Here is a 4,751-nt window from a genome sequence, read left to right as displayed (position 1 = left end):
ACATCAAGATTATCATTTAATCAAAAGTTATCTAACAGTGCAAACTTGTGGAAACCGTTCGTTTCAGCCTGAAAACGTACTTTTTTGTGAAAAACGGTTTTTGGCAGTGATTTGAACAGTTTTGGAGAAAAATCGTAAAAAGGTAATAACATCTAGATGATTATTTCCTCAAAAATTATATGACAGTGCAAACTTATGGAAAACGTTCGTTTCAGCCTGGAAACGTACGTTTTTGTGAAAAATTGTTTTTGCCAGTGATTTTAGCAGTTTTGGAGAAAAAATCGCAAAAAGGTAATAACATCCAGATTATCATTTGGTCAAACGTTATCTAACAGTGCAAACTTGTGGAAAACGTTCGTTTTCGCGTGAAAACGTACGTCTTTGTGTTCATGGTTTTTGGCAGTGATTTGTGCAGTTTTGGAAAAAAAATTCGTAAATAGGTAATAACATCCAGATTATCATTTGGTCCAAAAGGGGCTTTTGGCAGTGATTTGAGCAGTTTTTGAGAAAAAATCGTAAAAGGGTTATTACATCAAGATTATCATTTGGTCAAAAATTATCTAACAGTGCAAACTTGTGCAAAACGTTCGTTTCAGCCTGAAAAAGTACGTTTTTGTTAAAAACGTTTTTTGGCACTGATTTCAGTAGTTTTGCAGAAAAAATGGTAAAAAGGTAATTACATCCAGATTATTATTTGGTCAAAAATTATCTAACAGTGCAAACTTGTGGAAAACGTTCTTTGCAGCCTAAAAAAGTACGTTTTTGTGAAGATCAGTTTAAGCCAGTGATTTCAGCAGTTTTGAAGAAAAAGTCGTAGAAAGGTAATTACATCAAGATTATCATTTGGTCAAAAATGATCTAACAGTGGAAATTTGTGGAAAACATTCATTTCAGCGTGAAAACCTAAGTTTTTGGGGAAAAGGGTTTTTGGCAGTGATTTCAGTAGTTTTGCAGAAAAAAATGGTAAAAAGGTAATTACATCCAGATTATTATTTGGTCAAAAATTATCTAACAGTGCAAACTTGTGGAAAACGTTCGTTTCAGCCTAAAAGCGTACGTTTTTGTGAAGAACAGTTTAAGCCAGTAATTTCAGCAGTTTTGGAGAAAAAGTCGTAAATAGGTAATTACATCAAGATTATCATTTGGTCAAAAGTTTTCTAACAGTGCAAACTTTTGGAAAACGTTCGTTTCAGCTTGAAAACGTACGTTTTTGTGAAACGCGGTTTTTGGCAGTGATTTGAGCAGTTTTGGAGAAAAAATCGTAAAAAGGTAATTACATCCAGATTATCTTTTGGTCAAAAATTGTCTAGCAGTGCAAACTTGGAGAAAAAATCGTAAAAAGGTAATTACATCAAGATTATCATTTGGTCAAAAATTATCTAACAGTGCAAATTTGTGGAAAACGTTTGTTTCAGCCTGAAAACGTACGTTTTTGTGAAAAACGTTTTTTGGCAGTGATTTGTGCAGTTTTGAAGAAAAAATCGTAAAAAGGTAATTACATCAAGATTATCATTTGGTTAAAAGTTATCTAACGTTTTTGGCAGTGACTTGAGCAGTTTTGGAGAAAAAATCGTAGAAAGGTAACAACATCCAGGTTATCATCTGGTCAAAAATTATCTAACAGTGCAAACTTGTGAAAAACGTTCGTTTCAGCCTGAAAACTTATGTTTTTGTGGAAAACGTTTTTTGGCACTGATTTCAGCGGTTTTGGAGAAAAAATCGTAAAAAGGTAATTACATCAAGATTATCATTTGGTCAAAAATTATCTAACAGTGGAAACTTGTGGAAAACGTTCGTTTCAGCGTGAAAACGTACGTTTTTGTGAAAAATGGTTTTTGGCAGTGATTTGGGCAGTTTTGGAGAAAAAATCGTAAGTAGGTAATTACATCAAGATTATCAATTGGTCAAAAATTATCTAACAGTGCAAACTTGTGGAAAACGTTCGTTTCAGCCTAAAAACGTACGTTTTTGTGAAACACGGTGTTTGGCAGTGATTTCAGCAGTTTTGCAGAAAAAATCGCAAAAAGCTAATAACATCCAGATTATCATTTGGTGAAAGATTATCTGATAGTGCAAATTCGTGGAAAACGATCGTTTCAACCGAAAAACGTACGTTTTTGTGAAACACGGTGTTTGGCAGTGATTTCAGCAAATTTGGAAATAAAATCGTAGAAAGATTATCAATTTTTCAAAAATTATCTAAGATTCGAAACTTGTGGAAAACGTTCCTTTCGGGCTGAAAACGTTCGCTTTTGTGAAAAACGGTTTTTGGCAGTGATTTGTGCATTTTTGGAGAAAAAATCGAGAAAAGGTAATTACATCAAGATTATCATTTGGTCAAAAATTATCTAACAGTGGAAACTTGTGGAAAACGTTCGTTTTAGCCTGATAATGTACGTTTTTGTTAAAAACGGGTTTTGGTAGTGATTTCAGCAGTTTTGGAGAAAAAACCGTAAAAAGTAATAATATCCAGATTATCATTGGGTCAAAAATTATCTAATAGTGCAAACTTGTGGAAAAGTTTCGTTTTAGCCAGAAAACGTACGTTTTTGTGAAAAATAGTTTTTAGAAGTGATTTAAGCAGTTTCGGAGAAAAAAATCGGAAAAAGGTAATTACATCAAGATTATCATTTTCTCAAAAATTATCTAACAGTGGAAACTTGTGGAAAACGTTCGTTTCAGCCTAAAAACGTTCGTTTTTGTAAAAAACGATTTTTGGCAATGATTTGGGCAGTTTTGGAGCAAAAATCGTCAAAAGCCAATTACATCAAGATTATCATTTGGTCAAAAATTATCTAACATTGCAAATTTGTGCAAAACGTTTGTTTCAGCCTATAAACGTAGGTTTTTGTGAAAAACGGTTTTTGGCAGTGATTTGAGCAGTTTTGGAGAAAAAATCGTAAAAAGGTAACAACATCCAGGTTATCATTTAGTCAAAAATTATCTAACAGTGCAAACTCGTGGAAAACGTTCGTTTCAGCCTGAAAACGTGTGTTTTTTAGGAAAAACGTTTTTTGGCACTGATTTCAGCGGTTTTGGAGAAAAAATCGTAAAAAGGTAATTACATGAAGATTATCATTTGATAAAAATTTGTGGAAAACGTTCGTTTCAGCCTGAAAACGTACGTCTTTGCGAAAAAAGGTGTTTAGCAGTGATTTCAGCAGTTTTGCAGAAAAAATCGTAAAAAGCTAATTACATCAAGGCTATTATTTTGTCAAAAATTATCTAACAGTGCAAACTTGTGGAAAACGTTCCTTGCACCCTAAAAACGTACGTTTTTGTGAACAACAGTTTAAGCCAGTTATTTCAGCAGTTTTGGAGAAAAAATCGTAAAAAGGTATTTACATCAGGATTATCATTTGGTCAAAAATTATCTAACAGTGGAAATTTGTGCAAAACGTTCGTTTTAGCCTCTAAATAACACGTTTTATGAAAACTGCGATTTTGCAGTGTTTGCAGCAGTTTTCCAGTGAAAACAGCAAAACCGTTTACCATGACCAAATTTTAAAAAAGTTAAAATTACAGTGCCATTGCAAAATTGTGCAAAACGTTCGTTTTAGCCTCTAAATAACACGTTTTATGAAAACTGCTATTTTGCAGTGTTCGCAGCAGCGTTTCAGTAAAAACAGCAAAAACGCTTATCATAACCAAATTTTAAAAAAGTTAAAGTTAAGCTGCCATTGCAAAATTGTGCAAAACGTTCGTTTTAGCCTCTAAATAACACGTTTTATGAAAACTGCTATTTTGCAGTGTTCGCAGCAGTGTTTCAGTAGAAACAGCAAAAACGCTTATGATAACCAAATTTTAAAAAAGTTAAAATTAAACTGCCATTGCAAAATTGTGCAAAACGTTCGTTTTAGCCTCCAAATAACATGTTTTATGAAAACTGCTATTTTGCAGCAGTTTTCCAGTAAAAACAGCAAAAACGATTATCATGACCAAATTTTAGAAAAGTTAAAATTACAGAGCCATTGCAAAATTGGGAAAACTGTTCGTGTTAGCCTCTAAAAAACACCTTTTATAAAAACTGTTATTTTGCAGTGTTTGCAGCAGTTTTCGAGTAAAAACAGCAAAAACGATTATCATGACTAAATTTTAAAAAAGTTAAAATTACAGTGCCATTGCAAAATTGGGCAAAACCTTCGTTTTAGCCTCCAAATAACTGGTTTTATACAAACTGCTATCTTGCAGTGTTCGTAGCAGTTTTCCAATAAAAACAGCAAAATCGTTTATCATGACCAAATTTTAAAAAAAGTTAAAATTACAGTGCCATTGCAAAATTGTGCAAAACCTTCGTTGTATTACTCTAAATAACACGTTTTATTAAAACTGCTATTTTGCAAGGTTTGCAGCAGTTTTCCACTAAAAACAGCAAAAACGTTTATCATGAGCAAATTTAAAAAAAAGGAAAAATTGCAGTGCCATTGCAAAATTGTGCAAAACGTTCGTTTTAGCCTCTAATTAACACGTTTTATAAAAACTGCTATTTTGCAGTGTTTGCAGCAGTTTTCCAGTAAAAAGAGCAAAAACGTTTATCATGACCAAATTTTAAAAAAGTTAAAATTGCACTGCCAGTGGAAAATTGTACAAAACGTTCGTTTTAGCCTCTAAATAACACGTTTTATGAAAACTGCTATTTTGCAGTGTTTGCAGCAGTTTTCCACTAAAAACAGCAAAAACGTTTATCATGACCAATTTTTAAAAAAGTTTAAATTGCAGTGCCAGTGCAAAATTGTACAAAACCTTCGTTT

The sequence above is a fragment of the Montipora foliosa genome, chromosome 4 (assembly GCF_036669935.1).
Source record: "Montipora foliosa isolate CH-2021 chromosome 4, ASM3666993v2, whole genome shotgun sequence".
Lineage (NCBI taxonomy): Eukaryota > Metazoa > Cnidaria > Anthozoa > Scleractinia > Acroporidae > Montipora > Montipora foliosa.
This window is presented reverse-complemented; position numbering follows the sequence as displayed.